This window comes from Pan paniscus, chromosome 15 (genome assembly GCF_029289425.2).
Source record: "Pan paniscus chromosome 15, NHGRI_mPanPan1-v2.0_pri, whole genome shotgun sequence".
Lineage (NCBI taxonomy): Eukaryota > Metazoa > Chordata > Mammalia > Primates > Hominidae > Pan > Pan paniscus.
Window position 1 is genome coordinate 30074661 of NC_073264.2, and position 22536 is coordinate 30097196.

Below are 22536 nucleotides of genomic sequence, written 5' to 3' on the forward strand. Positions count from 1 at the left end.
AGATACACACACATACACACACACACACACACACACACCAGAATAAAAGCATTTGCTAATATGGTATGTATTTACCACATACCTTTTAAAGAAAATAAATAAAGAAATTAAAGAAAATAAAGAAAAATAAGAAACAAAACAAGAAAAAAAAGAAGAGAATAAAGAGAAGAAAGAAGAGGAGAGACAGGAAAAAAGTGTGGGTCACACCCAGGAAAGCAATGCAGGATATTCCTGTATGGCAGGAAGGATGGATGGTGTCAGGAGGAAGGCATGTGAGAAAAGACCTCCATTTGAAAATCACTGGGAGAATGTGTGAAAAACGCAATAAAGACATGTTACCTCTTTAAAACAATAATGTGCTAATATAGTGAAGCCAAAAAAGACAGAGACAGAAAGAAAGAAAATTTGATGGCTAACCTAAAGAAAATAAAGGAAGAAAGTTGTGTAAAAGGCTATGATACAAATGGAAAAAAATTAAATCTCTGGCATGGTTTTAAGCAATTGATAGTGAGAAAAGAGAATGTATTCTGTCATAGCACAATGCATGACTCAGCATAGTCATAAAAATGTAAATTTCCAGACTTAATTCATGGAGAAAGGGTGAGAGATTTGGTTGCTGTTTAATTTCAAAGTACAAATTATAATAGTCTTAATAAAATAAAAATAGGCTAGCTAATAAATGGTGGGAACTAAGGGAGGTAAAAGGTGGATGAAAGAGTGGGGATGATAATATCTCATAATGTGTTGGGGTATTACTATTATCACAAAAGTAACCTGTGGAAGTAATGAAATGATAAATAACTCTAAACCACCCGAAATAAGTATAATATAATTAGTATCATGAAGGAATCACAAAAAGAAATGCAAACGAAGTATTTAAAACTCTAGCCTGGGCAACATGGCAAAACCCTATCTCAACAATTTTTTTTTAATCAGCCAGGTATGGTGGGCTGCACCTGTGGTCCCAGCTAATCAGGAGGCTGAGGTGGGAGGATCAGTTGAGCCATGAGGTCGAGGCTGCAGTGAGCTGTGATCGCACCACTGCACTCCAAGCTGGATGACAGAGTGAGACCCTGTCTCAAAAAAAAAAAAAAAGAAAGAAAATTTTAAAAAGATATTTAAAAGAGTTCACAGCCAGGAATCCAAATAGCTGTTGAAGAGAAATAGTTCTGTTATTTTTATCATAAGCTCTTCTAAATTATTTGATTATTATTATGTTTTCATGTATAATATCGATAAATTTTTAAGATAATTTTTGAAGACAGAGATTTAATGACATTTCTTCCATGAAACAATCTGAAGACTCAAGTGGCTTTCTTCTGTACTTCCATAGAACCCACCCAGTACATACCTCCAGTGTGGCACTGATTTTATGCTATACATATGACTGTGTGTTCATCTCCTCCACCAGACTCTGAGTCCCATTGGAGTAGGAACTAAATTTTATTCAACACTCTATCTTCATCACCTCGTATAGTATCTTGTACAGAGTAGATAATGATTAAATGTTTAGTTAATGAGTAAATAATCAACCATATTGCACAGTCTATATTAAAGTTAATATTTAAATCCATTATGGGAATTAATAGATATTTATCAGATACACTACTGAATTCCTTCTTTACATCATTGCATGTTTTAACTTTCTAATAACAGTATAATGGGATAGAGATAATGTAAAGCTACATGTTTCCAAGCCACCAGCATTTTATCAGACACCCCAAACTTGAACCATTAATGTAATATTCAAAAGTCTTCACAACTAGATTTTGAACATCATTCTGAAGTTGGTTACAAGTCCATCTGGTTTTAAATCAACTTATCATGTTCAAAAATGTTAATATCTCTCACTAGCTCACAGCATGACACTATCAGCTTTAATTTGGTATTATTTCATAGCAATGTTGCAATTAAAATTTGGTCCACATTGATCAGTAAAAGTTAAAGGGCTAAATGAATTAATGGAAATAGTAAAAGGGCAAAATATTAATATGATGACACATCCTAAATCCTTAGAGTGTAGAGAGGCACTGTTATTTTGAGATTATCCATGTTGATTTGCAGAAGAACAGAAGGAGAAATCTGTGAATAGAACTGAATTTCAACACACAAAATTGTATGTCAACATTTTTTTAAATAATTACTAAAAATGATGACCACAAGTGAGTCTCATTATAGATGTGAAACTTCTGACTAACAGACCTAACAATGACTAATGACATTACAAATAAGCTGTGAAGAAAATGTACAGCAGCTGTATTAGAACTATGCCTTCCAGGTTGGTGTGTGGATTTATCTCAAAACCTAATAAAAAACCATGACTCATTCTCTGTTAAAGTGCATAAAAAGCTTTAGACACCATATCATATCAAGTAGATAATTTTTTAAGTTTAAAAGATTTTTCTGATGAATTTTATTTGAATACATAAGAAACAATATAACATTCAAATAATTCAACATATTTGAATAATATATGGCAACTTAAGATCAATCAAAGCAGTTGGTGACAGGGAATATTCTTATCTTTGGAGGGTTTGCCTGACTTTCAGAGTTCCAACATAAACCCAATCCAGAAATAAAATTAGAGAGTCTTAACATTTGCTATTTGTAAACCTCCATTACTTACAGTTCACTTGCTCTTAAGAATAAATTTCAGGGTTACACCTAGCAGGTGTTTTGAACTCCATTTTGGATAGACGGAACATGAGAGAGGGTAGAATAAGAAACCAATGTCAAAGTTATTAAGTATTAGAATGAAGTATAGGATTTGGGTCTTTCGAAGTTCTATAGTCTTTCTACTAACTGCTAATTTCCAGCTCTTTTCAGCTACTAAAATACACATATCCTATCAGGTCTCAATTAGGAGTTATTTTGTAAAATACTTAAATGTGTTATGAGCCATGATTATAGCCTACCTGCATTATAAGCATCAAAAGCCCCTTTTATTGTCAAACTGCAGTCCATCAACCATTAGTAGTTGGTAAATAGCTTAGTGAGTCTCAACCAGTAAATTTTTAAATAGAATATAATAGAATAGAAACTATCAGAGTGTATCACAAGTAATAAGGGTATTTTGGAAAATTTTTGTTTCAGCTGTGTATGTGTGTATGTAGATACATGTATTTGTGACCTAGGTCATGATGTGTGTTTCTTACTGTGGGTTGAGGGAAGAGCATACTGAAAACTACCACTCTAAGACAGATAACAAGATTAAGAACTTAGGTCAAGTTGGAATTCGTTTACCAAAGTGGTTAATGGGTTACTCAATAGAACTGAGAACTTCACAGGCAGTTTTCAATGAAGGAAGCCTGGGAAAAGAGAAAATTACAGTGCATGGCTGCTGACTAAAATCCTGAGAAGAAGATTGCAGTGGGGAATGTGGAACAACCATAGGGCAGCATGAGTTGCTGAGGACTAGAACTGAGGAAGCTGAAAGCAGTCACACAGAGAAACAGTGATTTGAGTTAGCAATAATTTCACCTCTGTATATTATAAAACTGCGTCAGCCGGGCGCAGTGGCTCACGCCTGTAATCCCAGCACTTTGGGAGGCTGAGGTGGGTGGATCACAGTACGAGAGATCAAGACCATCCTGGCCAACATGGTGAAAACCCATCTCTACTAAAAATACAAAAATTAGCTGGGCGTGGTGGTGCACGCCTGTAGTCCCAGCTACTCAGGAGGCTGAGGCAGGAGAATCGCTTGAACCCAGGAGGCAGAGATTGCAGTGAGCTGAGATCATGCCACTGCACTCCAGCCTGGCGATGGAGCAAGACTCCATCTCAAAAATAAAATTAAATTAAATTAAATTAAATTAAATTATTAAATTAAATTAAAAACTGTGTCCAGGGATCCTCTCTTTATGCTTACCTCTGCATATCTAGATATAAAACAAAGATGTTACATCTATATAAAAAGCAAAGATATTAGTTCCTGCCCTTGCCTCCTTCATAAGTGTACCAAGGGATAGGAGCTATGAAAGTGCTTTGAGTTGTTAAAATAAGTCATTGTGATGGGAGTTACCTGCAGCTCATGAGGAGCTAAAGCTCAGGATCACTTGACCTCTCTACTTTATACAGCACAGCCTTAGAGTCATCAGAAAGCCAGTTTTAAAGAAAAGCTTGTATTAATTTATTCTAATAATTTACCATAGTGCTTGGTAGGTCTTCAATTTATGCTTTTCACTTTTCTCTCCCCCTTCTCTCCTTTTTCCCCCCTTTTTACCAGCTTAAATTCCATGACCAATCATTGCAGTGACTCCTTTTTGCATCCCCAATTCCCTTACCTGTCTTGTTCAGAGTCATTTGTCTGAATCACAACCCTGGTTACATATTATTTTCTGTCTTGCTAGTTCTGAAGGCCCTGCAACTAACATGACTTAGGAAAACATACAGCATGTAAACTGGTTTCATTTACATTCATGACCATGCATTTCATATATGTCCATAACACTGTCTGGCAATCATATTAAATTTGCCTGGTCTTTTACTCTCCCACTCTTCTTGATGGCGTTTTCATGCCTAATCTTTCCTACTCATATTTCAAGCACTTCCATTATCATGCTCAGTTTTAGCTTGCTTCCTAGTCCATTGAGAAAACTGAAGTAATCAGAAGAGAATACCCACAACCTACAGAATCCATGTACTTTGCTGTCCCCCTGGAATGAAAGATGACTATCAGTACTCCCATCTAAGTCCAACCCCTTCCAACTTGGGCACTTGATCCCATCTCACTTCCTTCAGCAATTCTACCCCTTCTCTCCTATGCCATCAGATTTTACTTTTACCTCTCTACTGTATCATTTCCATCAGCAATTAAACATACTTTTCTCCCATTAAAAAAACCCTCTCTTGGCTCCACCTCCTCTCTAGCTAATGTTTGTTCTCTTGCTTCCCTTTCCACAAACCTGCTCAATAAACTGTCTATACACTATCTCAAATTTTTCTTCCCATTCATTTTTAATCATCAACCAAGAGGCTTTTACCTCCACCATTCTAACAAATCTGTTCTCCTCATGATTACCAATGACCTTCGTATTGCTAAATCCAGTCAATCTTCTCTTCTCATTTTACTTGGCCTATCAGCAACATTTGATGCAATTGATCACCAACACTCCTTTCTTTAGCTAATCAAAAGGTTGATTATTCAGATTATGATGGATGGATCTGTCCTATAGGAGCTGAGAGTGACCTTAGTTGAGAGGCAGCAAGAAAACAGAGGCCACAGTCCTACAACCACAAGGATCTAAATTCCATCAACAACCTGAATTCCAGATGAGAACCAGAGCACAGTCAATACCTTCATTTCAGTTTTGTAAGTCTTTGAGCAAAGGACCCAGGTAGTTTGTGTCTAGACTCTTGATCTGACCCACAGAAACTGGAAAAAAAATAAATTTATGTTGTTTTAAGCCTTAAATGTGTAGTAATTTGTTAGGCACCAAAAGAAAACTAATACACTCAGTGATCTCCCCTGGCTAACATATTTGAAATTGCAAGCACTTTTTTTGCACTTCTTATCTCCTTTATTCTTCTCTATTATATTTTTCATGATACTAATGTATTTTGTTATGGTTTCTCCATCAGTTGCAGAAAAGCAAAGGTTTTCATCCATTTGTTCGCTATCTTGTTCAACTACAGTTTCTGGCATGTAGTAAAAGTTCAACAAATATCTCTTGAATGAATAAAACTAGTATTAAGTACATGAATAAGACATAATAGTATTTTTCTTCAGAATACTCAAGTTGATCATTTATATAATTTAAAAAACTAGGTATACAAAATTCTTAGCTATATTTCATATTTAGTTAATAAAACTTTACTTAATATTTAACTTATTTTAGATATGTAAAATACTAATATTAAAGTAATAAAAATCATTTTGCATTTGTAAATTTGAATACTTTAAACAATAATAAAAATGTTCAATCTTAATTTTGGGCTTACCATTTGCCTGGTACACTTCAAACTATATTCCTTATAAATTTAACGCATTTTATCCTCAGAAAACATTATGAGAGAATTAGCATTATTAACCCCATCTTATATCAAATAAAAATAAATTACAGAGGTTTAATAATTTACTCAAGTTCACATAGACACAAAGTGGTAGATTCAAACCCAGGTTTTAAGTTTCAAGTTCATTACATTTTCAATATCTGAATATGCATAAAACTTACATTTGTGTATAACTAAATATTGTAAATAGGCTAAAAAGACCAATAAAAACTATAAAAGATATTTGAGCCAGATGACAAACGGTTAATATTTTTATCTAGAAAAGCCCTTAAAATTAATAACAATAGCACAAAAATTCAAATAAGCAATGGACAAAAGACAACAGAAAGATCATAAAAGATGAAATTTAAAATGTAATAAATATTTGTAGAAACTTCTTTCAATCTTGCTGGTACATAAAGAAAAGTACATTAAAGCTAGTTATAGGTATTATATTTCTCCTTTTAAACTGGCAAAAGAAAATTTTAAATTTGGTGAGGGTTCATTAAGACAGATACTTTTTTTTCTTTTTTTTTGAGACAGAGTCTCACTCTGTTGCCCAGGCTGGAGTGCAGTGGTGCAATCTTGGCTCACCGCAACCTCCGCCTCCCGGGTTCAAGTGATTCTCCTGCCTAAGCCTACTGAGTAGCTGGGACTACAGGCGCGTTCCACCACTCCAGGCTAATTTTTTCTATTTTTAGTAGAGACTGGTTTTCACCGTGTTAGCCAGGATGGTCTCGATCTCCTGACCTCGTGATCCACCCGCCTCGGCCTCCCAAAGTGCTGGGATTACAGGCGTGAGCCACCGCGCCCAGCCAAAACAGTCACTTTTATAGATCACTGCAAATGTACACTAATACAATCTTTGTTGCTGTTGTTGTTGTTGTTGTTGTTGTTGCTGGAATCTCGCTCTGTTGCCCAGGCTGGAGTGCAGTGGCACTATATCAGCTCACTGCACCCTCTGTCTCCTGGGTTCAAGGGATCCTCCTGCCTCAGCCTCCTGAGTAGCTGGGATTACAGGCATGCAACCCTACACCTGGCTAATTTTTTATTTTTAGTAGGGTTGGGGTTTTGCTGCATTGGCCAGGCTGGTCTTGAACTCCTGACCCCAGATGACCCACCTGCCTCGGCCTCCCAAAGTGCTGGGATTACAGGCGTGAGCCACCACACCCAGCCACAGTAATGCAATTTTAAAGAAGTACAATTCACCAGTATATGGTAAATGTTTATTATAAATTCATACTATGTGATCCCTCCCCACCAAAAAAAAAAAACCTTGCCCTTAAAAAATCTATTATAAATGATCAAAGTTGGAGAAAAAGCTTATGTGCAAAGATATATATCTCAAGTCATTTTAATAATGAAAAATTAGAAACCACCTAAATGTGAAGCAATGGTTAATGGACAGTGGTTAAATTGTTTATCATTATCCATAGGTTAATATAGATATTTGTAACTATAGGTTTTAAAAATAGTTATGTGGAAATGCTCGCAGTATAACAATAATGAACAAAAGGTTGAACACAAAATATACCCACAAGATGATCCAAATTATTTAGAATATAGGTTTTACTTTAACAGATGATTTATGTTTATTTTCTTCTTTATAATATACTAGAAATTTTTTACAGCAAGTCTGCGATATATAAAATCAGAAGTAAACAAAAATTAAAGATATTTCAAGAAATGTGTTAATAAATATAAACATTTCTAACTCATATAAGGATAGGTACGTCATATTTTTAACCCTGTGCTGACCTACATGGTTCACTGAGATGGTGTCATTTCTGCCTAGCCGAAGACATCTGCATCATAAAAACAAAACTGGAAAGTTCCACACAGAAAAATTATTCACGGCAAGGATGAAGCTTCTCACCCAGCAACTCAAAATCAGTTTTATATTACAGGGGTTTTTTTTCAGAATTTGGACTATTTATTTAAATACAAACATATTACTTAGAAGCTGTGTATCTGTAACTGCCACTACCACTTGGTTATTATTTGATTAATATTTTGGTTTCTTCCAAATCAGCTGCATTTTACCTAGGACAAATACCCATTTCAAATAGACCTGGTAGTGAAAAGAAAATCAGGTGATTAAACCTCCCTAGTTATGATTGGTAGTTCCACCACATAAGAAAGGGAAAACTTATTCTATTTGGTCAGTGGTATCTATCAGAGTTTATCTGCAGAAAAAAGCAAAAGACATAGTAAGAGAACAGAATAAAAACAAAGAGAAAAGTAAAGATAATAACCAGAGACCATCGTCAATAGCAGCAATAGCAAGGACTTTAGTGGCAGCTATTACAGGGGTGACAAAGTGATATTCCAACCACAAGGCAATTCAACAGGAGAGATTGGTATAGAAACAAAAGACAAAACGTCTCTTCAGCTGAAAGGTTCAAACACTCATCTGCATCAAACACTTTCATATATCTACACTATATTCACAAGAAATTTATGAATTCATTAATAAATAACGCATCCAATATTTATAGCATGCATGGTCCCTGTATAAACTCTAGTTATGCCTCTTTAACTTTACTACAAATGTTCTTAAAAACATGGAATCGCGGCCGGGCGCGGTGGCTCACGCCTGCAATCCCAGCACTTTGGGAGGCCGAGGTGGGTGGATCACGAGGTCAGGAAATCGAGACCATCCTGGCTAACACGGTGAAATCCCGTCTCTACTAAAAATACAAAAAATCAGCCGGGAGTGGTGGCGGGCGCCTGTAGTCCCAGCTACTCGGGAGGCTGAGGCAGGAGAATGGCGTGAACCCGGGAGGCGGAGCTTGCAGTGAGCCGAGATCGCGCCACTGCACTCCAGCCTGGGCGACAGAGCGAGACTCCGTCTCAAAAAAAAAAAAAAAAAAAACATGGAATCGCTACAGTACTTGGGGTACGAAATAGATATGGAAATGTTACATTCCCTTAAAATGTATTTTACCTATTTACTTGTTTAATGTCTATTTTCCTTAACTGGGAAGTTAGCTTCATAAAGGCAGAAGAGGTTTTTGCCTCCATTATCCAATGCTATATTCTTAGCACCAATAATAATGTCTAGCATACAGTATGTGTACGCTATGTATTTATTGAACAAATGAGAAAGTTTACAAGTAATTCATGGATTTCATATGATTCTCTATATCTTGTTTACATCAAAGACAAAATATTTCATATTTCTTAGGACTAACTACAACATGTTCAAAAATTTGGTCTATCAGCTGAAGTGTATCTCAATTTGATAATTAAAGAAAAAGTTTACATTTTCATGTAAGCCCTTCCAAATACTCCAGCACACATAAGTGAAAATCAGATATTCTCCTTCATGGCCCATCTGCAAACTTGTAGAAAGTGAGAACCTGAGGCATAAGTGGACGTGAATGGGCCTGGGTTCTATTTTTCCATGCTATAAAAGCCATAAACAGTGTGGTTAATGATGCTCCCATATCTGACTTGAAGCCAGGGTACGGTGGATTCGTGTAAATGCTGAAGGCTAGCTAGCTCTGGTGGCTGAACACCAGTTGAGGGCAGCAGAGAGCTACTTGAGAGAAAATAGATCCAGGAAGGCTTAACAGCTCTCAGCTGAGAGTAAAGTGCTTGGCTAGGACCACAGTGTGCTGCTGAAAATGCAGCCGCTTGGAAAACTAGTCCACAGGGTGGCCAGCAAGAATGGAGTAACCAAATGTATTAATGCATAAAGCCAAAAATCCAGGGAGATGGGTAGGAAGCAACACCAGAGAACTCACAATAATTTGGACTCCCATTTCACACAGTTCTCAGGAGCCATTGATTCGGACAATCATCTTACTCCAGAGCTGCTGAATCACAAAATGTCTTAGATTCCCTCCAACTCTAAAATCTTAGTTTCCAAGATAATTAACAAAAATGTTTAGAGTACAACCTTTTTTCCAAAGATTATCCTTCCTGTAGAAAGAATATAAAATTGTTAGTGTTAAGAGGAGAAAATCATACATGAATGAGGAGTAGCAAACACAGACTAGGGGTCCCAAAATTCTTTAAAAGTTGAGATTTCTCAAATATATGCGGTGGAATCCTGGTGAAGTTTAATGAACAGCCTCAGCCAATCCCCTTGTTTCCCAGTGTGAAGGCTCCAACCCTAAAAATGACCAAGTGTAAGTTGCAGCCTGTCCAAAGCCAGGATTCACACTCCTTTTCTGTGTCTTCCTAGTGGAGTGATCTTAAGCAAGTAATTTAGTCTGTCTGGGTCAGCCTCCTCACTTCTAAAATAGAATAATACCTGTGTTTATGAGGTCTGTGAAAAATCTGCAGAATAAAACATGTCTTATGAACTTCATACAGCATAAGGAATTTTAAATAAAAGTCCAAGTAGTAGGAAGACTAAGAAGTTTTCTAGGGAACAACAAAAAGGCATCTAAGAAAGAAACCTTTGATATATTTAGAATTTTCCCTGTAACAAACTTGTTTGTTTCTATCAACCCAGGTCAATGTAGATATGATACTCCATATACATACATTTATACATATATGTGTGTATATATATACACACAACACACACACGCATGCATGTGTGTGTGTGTGCGTGCGTGGGTATGTGTGTGTGTCTTCAGCTTCCCTGAGGTCTATATTAAATGCTGAGCATATTTGCATCACGGAGTGATATTTGCCTTCTGTGAACACTCTTATTGCTAAAAGTGTGTAATGATGTTCCTAGTCAGATTGAATTTGGAGACATTTTACTGCATCCTCCTGAAGAAATTTATTCACAGGGACACAGAAGCAGAGAGAAAAATGTGAGCTATCTGCAGCCAGAATACTTTGGCTCTGGTTCCTAAAAATAATAATAATAATAATAATTAATCATCACCATGAGGATATGGGAACATGTTAGAAAACTTGAATACAGCTGCCTCAGCTTTGTGTTCAGTTTGGTCCTATCTCACATTATGATTTTTCTGGATGGATAGCAAGGGAGAGCTGAATGCATGCCAATGAGTTAGTAAATGGTGACTAGAGTGTCTGAGATTTTTGTTATTTTTAAAAGCAGAAAAAGGGAAAGAACAAGACAGGAAGATAGAGAAGATGGAGGGCTGGCTCATCAATTCTCATTTCTGATGAGATGCCTAACTAGAGAACTCAGGAGTGATACAGAAGAGTTGCAAATAACAATGAAGACACCAGAAGAGAGTCTTCTCAAATGAAGGTTGATGATTTATTGACTTAAAAATCTTTTGAATTATAAGGGATAGCAGATTCAACTTTCTGATTTTGTGCATAAGAAAACTAAGGTTCAAGAGAAGTGTTGTGACTACCTCAAATTCCCCTAAGTGTTAACAACTTGTATATTTATCTTACTATTCTAGAACTAGCTAGATAGCATGCCAGTGACCAAATTTTATAGTAAAATCTAGGAAATATTGGCGAAAAATAAAATAGAGTAAACAAAATTGGTTTCCCTTAAAGTTACAAAACATGAAACCATATAGCAGTAGTCATTAGCTGCTTTGCTATTAGGAAATTAAACACACACTTCAGCAAGTGCATGCACAAACTACACCCACGCACATGGCCAGCTTACAGTCACAGGGAATGAGAAGAGGTCTACTCTCTCTCTCTCTCTAACATCTTAAATGCCAAGCAAATGCTGAAATTGTTATTCTGAAAAGTTTGGGGCTCTGCAGTCTACCATTGCTAAGATTTTTCCTGTGCCCAGATAGTTCATTTAATCTTTGCCGTAAGAAGAAGAAACAGAATCCATATAGACATAGGAATTCCATTTCTTTGAATTATAAAATATTTTCAGCCAAGGTAATATAGACAGGGCATATATGTGATTACTTAAAACATGGTGTTATTTTTAGTATGTTCCCTGCTATTCACTAGATAATTATCTCCAATCAAAGTGGTTAGTTCAGATAAAAGAAAATATCAATTTTTTTTTCAATTTTGTTAAGTATTTGTGTAGAAACATATTTAGTGATAATTTGGAAAATTAGGTAAATAAATCGCAACCCCCCTCAAAATAAAATTACTTTTTAGAACTAGTTCCTTGACATGAAATTTAAAGCATTGGAAGAATACTCATAACAAATTTTAATAGCCCTATGTGCAGATTTGAGGTAAAAACCGTTGTCTCTCTATGTCTTATTACCATAATCAAAGCTTAGAATTTTTTTTTTATTATCAAAAGACTATTGTGTGCCCGACAGACAGTCAAGATTTATTAGAAAAGCCTCCATGGCTCTCCCCTCCAAAAACTCAGTAAACTATCCCACACCTTCACTGCTACTATTGAGCATTATGGGCACTAGATGTCGCTGCTGCTGTTAGAATGAGATTTTCTTCCTGCTTCCCAGCCCGACCTCCCCAAAAATTTTTTCTAAAGATTCTTATGGTTTTTAAAGTTATATTTTAGTGGTAGCGTTGTTGGGAATTTGATGAATGAATGATATTTTATATATTAGTGATTGCAGGTCACTTATTTTCCAGATTAAGAAAAAACTGGAAAGATGAAGTAACTTGCCTAAGGATCCATAGGAAAAGAGTGCTAGAGCCAGAGTCGGGAAAACAGTTCTCATGTCTACACTTCACCAGCTTTTAAGAAGTAAACGTGTTCCAGCTGTGAACAATGACGATATTCATCTTTTTAAGTCAAAACCCACTGGGTAATATTTATTACCCTTTAAGTCAGTTTCAGTTTGCGTTGCCCCTGATGGTCTTCTCCTTGGACACTAGGTATGTATTAATCATGAGCGCAGATGATTTTCCCAGGCTAAATTTACTTGAAAGAGTAAGAAGCCTAACAGACGGTCATTACCTAAGTTAAGGTGATTCCGTGCTCCAGAAAATCTCCCCATAGAAGAAAAATGTCAACAAGCTCAGGAGACTCTCCCTCATAAAGTTATTAAAACTAAGCAAACATACACAACACCCACACACAATCCAATACAGAGGAGATCCCCAACCCAGCTTCCCTGTCAATACAAAAGAAAGCTAGTGGAGTTTTCTTCAGAAGCCTGGGGCTAGGAAGGGTGCAGAAGGACTGTGAGGGCAATCCCCAACTGCTTTCACCGACTAAGGTGAGGAGAAAGGAAAGTCATGACTGGGGGGAAAAAAAAAAGAAGAAGAAGAAGGCAAGTTAACTAAGAGAGGCAACCAATCTACGCTGAAGCTTCCATAGTCCTGCTCTCTAGAGAAAACCAAAAATTCACCACCCCGCTTGACGGATTGGCAGGCAAGAGAAAGGGGGGAAACTTCACACACTCGCTTAGAGTTGTTGGACCCCTTTTCCAGTCCCCATCTCAAGAAAAGAAGAAGGGGGCAGGGAGGAATGGACGTGCCCTGAAAAGAAAAGAAAAAGGAGCCAACATTGCAGCTAGCCTTGGGAAAATCTCCGCAGATGAGCATTTTTGTTGCGTTAAGTGGCCGGCATTAGCAGCCTAAACACGTAGGGGAAGGCTAACATCGCCGTTAATATAATGCGGGAGAGGAATGATAGACCTGGGAGTTGAGAGTGGAAGCGCTAGTTTTGCATAAAACAAAACAAAACATTTCTGAGGACTTAAGCTCCTAGGGGGTTGGGTGGAGTGAATTTAGGGAGCGCCTCAATCCATAGAGGAAGCATGCACCGGGGCATCAGTTTCAGAGGCTTATTTTAAAAATATATATTTATTTCAGCTGCCTTAAAAAATAATTTCACAGTCAGAAAAATAGCTTCTTAGACCATGGTTCTGAGGTCGTCTCTGGGAGGGAGAAGAATCACCTCCGGGATGTCTTTCAAACTCCAGCATTGGGACTAAGAATTGACAATTAAGGAGGTTCTGGAAGTCAGAATGAAAATGGTCACCTCCATCACCTTCACGAGGCTTCATTTCTCTCACATTTAGGGAGGTAGATGAGATACAGTTAGACGCACATAGGGATAGTGAGAGAGAGAGGGAAAGGGAGAAGGAGAGAGAGGAAAGAGAAAAGGGAAGAAAAAGCAGGGAAAGAAGGAAGGAAGGAAGGAAGGAGGGAAGGAGGGAAAGAGGGAAGGAGGGAAGGAGGGGACAGGAAGGAAAATTAGAAGAAATGAAACCCAACTGAAGTCTTATGATTAATAACTTTTTTTTTTCAAAACTAAATCAACTCTCTCTATCTTCCTCGCCTTTCTAGGAAATCCTCAACTTGAACAATAGTCTAAGTGCCCTAAAGCAATTAAAACAAAACTTTGGAGGAGTGGGGCGGGGAGACATTCCTGGAGGGCCAGAGCGGGGATCGCAGCAGAATCTGCAGCACTGGTGTTAAGGAGAATTTGAGCGCTCGAATGCTGTTGTTAAATTTCTTCCCAGAGCCCCATGCTCCCTCGTTTAGCATCTCCCTTCCCCAATAATTACTTGAGAGGATGAGCTCGAGATTGAAGAGTGAGGTTGGCTTTTCTGTGTGAGGAGCCGATAGGATCCACCAACACTAAAATCCAAAAAGGCTCCTGGTGCTTGCGAGTACAACCCCAAATTCTCTCGCACACTGCCCAAGTTTCTTGAAACTCGGAGGCTCAGCTCAGTGTAAAAACATGGGGGTTCTCCTGAGTCGGTTTCCCTGACCACAGGGGGACCCCTGCAAACACGGCCTCCTCTTTAATACCTTTGTAACTCAGTTCTTCAAGCAACCCACCTAGGAGAATAAAAGGACCCACTGAGCTCCAATAACTGAGTAGATGATTAAATAAAGCCGAGATCTCAGATCTTCGCGTTTGGGGTGGGGAGTGGGGGCGCTGGGGAAAAGTCGGGAATAGCCCCGCGGTACCTGGGGATCCCAGTTGTTTTTTCTAAGAAAGCCCGGGGTTAAAAAATGCATTGGAATGTGGCGATGCCTCCATCAGCCGTCACTTTATAAGTCCCCAAGTCAGGCTGCTCTAGACCATTGTGGATGAAAGTGGATTGTCTCTCCAGAACCAAATATTCCCTGACCTGCTTCCCCAACGCGCCCTCACGCTTTCCTGGGAGAGCACAGCGCTGCCGGAGACGCGGCGCTTCTGTCAATTGTGCAGAGCAATTACTAAGAAAATATTGTGACGATGTTGTAGGGCGAAAGGGGACGTGAGGAGGAAAGGGAGGGGGAGTTAGTTTGGAGAGCAATTTGCAAAGGAATATTAACTTTGATTCCCGAGGTCACCGCGGGAAAAGGGGTTCTGGGCTGCAGAGCTCTTCCTCTAGGTGGCGGACTTTGGCACCAAACAACCGCTAGATGAGCGCTGACTTCAAACACAGGATTAAGCTTCTTGCTGGTTAAAAATAATAACAGTAATAATATAGAGGTGTGGGGCTGTTTTTCCCCCTTTTGGATATTTATTTATTGCAGGGAAAAGTCATTGATTTTCCTAAGCAAACTGTGTTTCTCCTTCACTTGGTGGAAAATAAAAACTGTTTGAATAAATAAGTTATTTCTGAACATTTTGTTGTCAAAGTGTTAAATGTTCCCGTCATTTTTATTCAAACACTAACATGATTACAGCCAATTATATATTCACCAGTGTTCTTTATTTTAGAGTAATTGTACTTGTCACTAATAAAACAGAGGCATAATGGATCGCTACTGTTCTAGATTTTCAAGCAATTTTGTGTAATTTGATTGAATTATACATCTTATCTGCTACTTTTTTATTTTTATATTTGGGGATCCTATTTTCTTGAAAATTGCAGCTCTATGCTTGTTTTGTTGTTTCTCCAGTAACGTACACTTCGGTAACACTGATAAATAGAAAGAGTCCCTTTGAAATGTCAAAAATCAGCTGTTTTTTTTCCACACCTCCTCCCTGCTCTTCAGCATGGGGAAGACCTGAACTCTGCGCAGCAAGGGAGTCTGAGCGAGTGGGTGCACTTCCCAGAAAAGTTCAACGTCAAGATAAATTCCCCATTGGCCCCAAAGGCAGTCACCTTCCTGCCTGCAGTCTTTGGGGGCTCTGTCTTTTTCCTGTAATGATACTGTTGGGTGTCTGGGGCTTCAAACATGCTAAGACAAGTAGACCATGGGTTCATTTCATGTGCAATATGTATCAAGGGAAAGAATATATACGGCGGAGCTAAAAGATAAACTATTTATTACTCCAATTACACAAACCCCAAAGGTCCTACCTACCAACCCACCCCCCACCCCGACAATTAAAACAATTATCTATTTGCCTATGTTCTTTTGGTTCCAAATATACGGAAAGAACTGGGATCAACACTTTCTCCCCTCCCCCCCTTTTAAACCATTTCAATCATTGTTTTAAAAAGACAGGGGGAAAAGATGCACACACCTTCCCATTGTTCACATATCAGAACAATCAAGAAATAAATGTGACAGCAAGCAGACAGACGATATGATATGATCTTAAGGGACCATCTCCAAAACTGAAGGAGCAGAGAATGTGTAATTCTTTTCCCAGTAAATCCTTCCAGTTCCTAGGACAAGACTCAAACGTCCCGCTAGGAGCTGCAGCTGCGAGATGGAGCCAAAGGCTCTGACAAGTGGCTTGTGTATGACCCAATATTTATCAATAACAACAACAAAATCAAGTGAAACCAAGGCTGCGGATTTTGAAATGCTTCTGCAGCCCTGGCGTGGATATGCACGTGAGCGAAGTAAAAGTCGCTGGAGATGAGTTGGCTCCACTTGTCCGCCCTGGGGAGCAATCCTGGGGCAAAATCCAGTGCTAATTGATCCCAACCAGCCACATTATCAGCTGTAAATGTTCAAGGGGACAAAGAATGAGCATTGCGTACTAAAGATACTCCAAGCATTTTTTCAAGTAAATAGGGACGTGTAATCAGTAGCGTGTGTATGAATATAAATAGGAAAAGAGAATTATTTTTAATTAATTAGGAAAATAATGTTTCATGTGTAATTCCAGAATTCTCTAGCGTCTCCCACTGTCCGACTGTTTTGTGATTGGGACTTCCTCTAGGAAAACCTGCGGGCCCTGTTTTGTGTTTCGAGCGGGAGAGCAGACACTCAGCTCAAATAGAGGCCTTTCTCTCGTCTTTCGGGGTGTTTATTCTACGGCCAAAAGGTAAGATGGCCAAGGCAGCGATCTGAGCGTGACGTCTGGCCCCGCGGGGGGCCCAGGAGGCCCAAGTTGGGACAGCTCCGGAGCTACCCCGGTGCCCCTCAGCTGGGGGAGGGCGCGCGGCAGCCGCCTGCCAGCCCCACAGGCTGCTCTCCAAAGGAGCTGGGCTTTTTCAGCGTTTCTGTTTCCTTGTAGCCTCATCTATCTTATCTAACAAGTTCACGCTCCGGGAGAAAAGAAGAGGGTGAGAAAAAAAAAAAAGGAAAGAAAAAAGAAAACCTCTTCACCGCGGTGATTCATAGTTCCTAGGCTCCGGAGCCAAACTTGCCGACCCAGCTTTTTTCTCGAACATTACTTTCTCTCCTACGTGCCTTAGGACAAACCCAGAAGGAAGACACTAAAATTGCCGAACAAGAATCTACGATTGTTTTAAAAATACAAGTGACCCCCCACAGACACCTTTGATGTTGTTGATTCTGACACAGAGGAGTCGAGTTGTTTTGTTTACACATGCTAACGGTAACTTGCTCCTGCTGCCGCTCTACGAGTAGCTTACTCTGTCCTCTCCTCTCCTCCCCGCAGGCGACTCCTTCCAAAGAGCGAGAGAGAAATACGGGTATTACTGTTATCCCCCACTGGGTTCAATACCCCTTACATGTAATTGAATATTCGAATTAACGTCACCTGCATGCACCCCAGTCTTCTAACTCTGAAATGTGCTTTATAGCAATACAGACTTGAAACCTTTAACTGTTTTCTATATCCCCGCGTTTACCGTGGCAGATGACCTCTTAGCCCAAAATTGATTTGGTGTGTATCCGGTCTTATGTGCCAAAAAAAGAGATACCTAGGCTGAAAAGGCAACTTTAAGGGGGGACATCTAGAGAGATGACGCCTAGAATCAAGGCCTCTGGCTCGATTGCGTTCGGCAAGCGTCTGCAACAAAGGAGCGTCGGGCAAGCTCGCGGGTATGCGCAGGGAGCAGCGGCGCGCAGACCTGGGAGCCCCAGCTCCGCGAAGCTCCTCGAAGGGAACCCTCGCGGTTACAGCCTCAAGAGGCAAGGCAGGGGAGGGAGAAAAGCTGGACCTTTTGAGAAACGCTGCTCCAACAGATTTTCCATGGCCTCGTGTTGGAGAAGGGGCGCGGGGGAGGAGCGAGGGTTGGGGTAGGAAGACCTACTGGAACCGACTACGGAGAGTGAGGGCCAGGTGGGTGTAAGATGAGCACAAAGTAAAAACTTGCCCATTGGTTTGTCCACGCAGGTTTCTTGAAAGAAGCAGATAGATCTGATTAGTAGATACTACTTTCCCCACGCAAAGGGAGACTTTGGGGTGAAGGGTTCTCTGCGTGCTTCCTGGCTTGCTTACCCCACTCATGAAGTTTTCTCTCCTCTCATTCCTTCAGACCTTCAGTGGGTGCAAGCATTTCCTATAAGATACTTATTAATCTCATATACGGACCTTGAACTGTTCAATGTTTTCCGTGTACATTTAAATATTGAGCGGTGACTAGTTCGAAGGTGACCGGCTAAAAATTGCGAAGGAGTCAGACCTTTCCATCTTTTCTCACACAACTGGAATTTGGGGGACCATTTGGAGGTGTGCTTCAAAAGAGAAGTCTTGGTTCACCCGCCACCCACCCCCACATACACACACACACACACACACACCTCTTCTCTAAAAGGTCCTGTAACACTTCCAGAAGAAGATTGAGGCATCTACTAGAAATCACATTGAAGCTCCAACTAAGTAAGAACAATGATGGGATAGTTAGGAGTTCCAGCTCTTAAGAGCTCAGCATTTTTAGCCTTGTAAGTTTTTCTTTCAGCTTGATATATAGATATATCTATATATAGATATATATAGTTATTTTCTTTTTTCCTGTTTTGGTGCCCCACTGATGGAAAATCCGAGGTAGTATTGTTTGTGGGCTGGCTTTTGCCAAGTCTCACTTTCTTCCTTATGGGATAGAGCTGGGGGTTAAAACTAAGAACCTGAGCTCTAGCCTCCTTCATTCTAGTTCACCAACACCCCTTCAGCTCTTTGTTTTGTTTTGTTGTGCTGTGTTATGGTTGTTTGTGGAGCTTCCCCTATCTCCTTTGAAAGACTGACTACACCATTTCCTTGGGTAACTAGAGGAAAAATAGGAATCGGCCTCTCAGGGGCACTTCCCCAGGCTGTGTGGGACCATTTCTCACAACTGGATCAGGTCTAAAAATGGAACAGGTCCGCCCTCACACTGTGAGGGACTCAAGTCCTTCAGCAAATCACTCACCCTCTGGAGGGCACTGGCAAAGATCGCGAAACAAGTAAAAGGGTAGTGGACATTATGTTTACAATGTTTACAAGAGATGTACAGAGTATTCGACTGAGAAGTTTTTCCAGAAACTAAAGTCCCTTGGCCCTCTGGTGGTATTTTGTCATGGATCTTTCCACGCCTGGCTCTCCCTTGGCTAATGTCGGGACAAAGCTTCTCCCATGCACATTTTGCTGAAGATCACGGGACTTTTCTTTTGGCTGCGTACGTACTTGGCTTCAGAGAGCCTGGAACACCTGGCAGCGTCACAGAGACTTGCCTGGAGAGTCCCAGGGGTCTCTGTCAAGGCCTTCTCCTCATCCTTGTCCTCTTCCTCCTCCTGCTCCTCTTCTTCGCCTTGGACTTTCTCCCTTTTAAAGTGGCTCCCTAGCTTATACAAGCTAAACATTTCCACTCTCATAGACGAGGCTCTCCCATAGATTTTTTTACTCGAGGTTCTCAAGCAAAATTGCCGGTGCCACAATGTTATGATGGAAGGATGCTGAAATGACAGGCCTAGTAGACGCTTGTCTTAATCATCGGCTTCTTAATTTAGTTTTAGTGCTCTGTGTGTGTGTGTGTGTGTGTGTGTATGTGTGTGTACACACACGCGCGAATGTGCGCGCCCCCGGGGACGTTGAGGGTGCGCGTGCGCGCGCTGAGAGCAGCCGCTGACAACCTGCAGCTCCCTAATGAGTGACGAGGCAGGGCTGCTGCAGAAAAGTAACACTTCCCTGGTGTGAAGACCTCTTACTGAGAAGTTTAGTTCACTACTGTTCTCGCAAACCTAATCGTATAACCTGTAACCAAAACCCACAGAACGAGGATACAACACGCTAAAGAGTAACTTCTAATCACTAAATGTTAGCACCATTACCTGCTGTTAGGAAGATATTATAGACGAGTTGGCTCCAGCGAGGGCAGACCTCACCTGCCACAGGATCTCTGGAAATACCTGGATGCCTCTGTATGGGATCTCCTCACTCCCAAACGTCACAAGGTCAGAAATTCTCTGTGCATCTGCAGGAAGAGAACTTTAGCTAGAGCTTGGCGCTGGGTGCCACTCCAAGGATACCCTGTCCAGGGAATGGAGAGCAGAGTGGATTTTAGGTAAATGGGGCCCACCTTCCTTTAACCAGCAGCTAGCAAGAAGAAAAGAGGCGGATCGCTGACTGAAAACAGGAAAGAGGCCCTAAAGAATACTTAAATAACACCGCCAAATGGAAAAATGAAATGTTCTGCTCCCTACTCGGATGAAGTATGCTGTGTAGCCTTGGTTATTAATTAAAACTCCAGAAGGAATAATCTAATTCATTTCCTAACCAATTCTTCCATTGGAACTGCTCACTCTTTACGGGGCCTGACCTCTTTGGGAGAGCTGGGGGACTGCAGACAGAGCAAGAGAGAAGTTTACTGTGATATATACCAGAAAATTACATTTACTTTGACTTCTTCTTTTATTCATTAATAGTACACATTTGTAGATGTCTGTGTGAGAGATAAAGGTTAGATCCATCATGAGAAAAAAATTAGAATGATAGAGAATTTGTTTCAGGTCTGAGACAACTGAATTCCCTCTGTCTTCTGAAGGTAATCACGGTGACTGAGTGGGGCTGAAGATTGGGCTTCCAGTGCTTAGGGAAGAGGCCCGAGGTGGACAGAGGCAGGCCTTCAAATCCAATTTGCACCCAAATTGGCTGGTAGGATATACAAAGCCCCATCCAGAGACTTTCAACTTGCACAATACTCTGTCCAGGACCCCCCTCCCCCTCCATTTCAGATAGTAGCAGTTCTTTAAAAAAGCTATTGCTGAGACAAACACGGGGTGCTGAGTAAACAGTGCATGTTTTGTTGAACAAGCTATATATATATACATATATATACACACACACATATATATGTGTGTGAGTATATATATATATATCACCATCTCGACATAAAGTGCAATTGAAATTATTAAAAGGAATTAAAACTCACTTCTTGCCAGATTACAAATAACTTTTGTCATTAGGAAGAATAGATTTTTAAATATTACATTAAACTATATACTATTTATGCCCATAAGAATATCCTATTTTGAGAGACTTGAATTCATGCAATCCTTAAACTATATAACATAGCCTTAATTTGAATGAAAAATATTTTCCCAGTCAATATGAGCTCCTAGCATATAAAATCAGATTATTACAGTGCTCATTAGCAAACCCCAGTTTTTGCTATTTGAAAGTAAACAGAAGAAAAACTTATTTCCACCTGCTAAAATTTTATACAGGATTACAAAACAATGCACGCTCAGATTTGACCTAAGAAACACCTTAAAACATTAAAAATTCATCAGTCAGAGCTGGTGTTGTATTGAAGGAAAGCTCCTCCAGTTTGCTGCTGAGCTCGGATTTGAATAAAATGTCCAATGTTAACAAACAATACCCACGTTTGGCACTTTGTGTATTAAATTGATCAAACAGATTTTAGGAGGCACAATGCACAATTTGTACAGACCTGATTGAGTTAATATAATATCAGCAAATTTTACATCGAAATGATTCTGTTTCTTTTCTTTGTGTTTAAAACCAGCACAGATTACAAATTTTAATGATCTGAAAATGTTTGGTATACAAAATCATGCTTATTTCAGTATTAGCAAAAACACAAGAAATTTTTCAACACAAACACCCAGCTGTGTCTATTTTAAAAGCAGTTCAATGACAGCTTGCACTTATGAGCATGCAATCAGCTAATTTCGTTTTTTTTTTCTTCTGTGTTAATCAACACTTTCCTTCCTGCATATCAGAGTACAAATAGTATAGTTACTCCACATCAGTAAATGTTTACGTAACCTGTCCTTTCCCAAGAATCCGGTTACACCGAATCATTTCACGCTAGACCGACTACGAAAACGTACCGGGCCGTCCACCTCAGAGGGAGCCCTGTGTGCCATTATAAGTGGTGGTGAGAAGGGGGGCTGTAGGGGGAGAAATTGGGAGGAGTAGGTGGAGGAATGGAGAGACAGAGGAATGGAGGGTGGGGGGAAGGGGTGGGGGGAGCTAAGGGAGAAGGAGGGAGGAGGCAGGAAGGAGAGTTGAGGAAAAGTAGGAAGAACGGGCCTGAAGAGGGGAGAAGAGTGGGAGGAGGAAAAGTGAGTAGGAAGGGGAAGGCCCACAAATCTCTCCAGCCGGTAGGCAAAGCCCATTAGCTCACCCGGCCCTGCGAGAAATCCAGAGCTTGGAAATAAATGTTT

General features: G+C 39.8%; 1 long non-coding RNA gene across 1 annotated transcript in view; it reads right to left on the bottom strand.

The window, feature by feature from the left end:
• Positions 1-22536, bottom strand: part of LOC117975786 (uncharacterized) — a 121594-nt gene extending 99058 nt beyond the window's left edge. The window contains exons 1-2 of the long non-coding RNA XR_008620824.2: positions 22201-22536; positions 20176-20318 (exon numbers count right to left, since the gene is read on the bottom strand). This is a non-coding gene — a long non-coding RNA (uncharacterized LOC117975786). The remainder of the gene's footprint in view (positions 1-20175; positions 20319-22200) is intronic.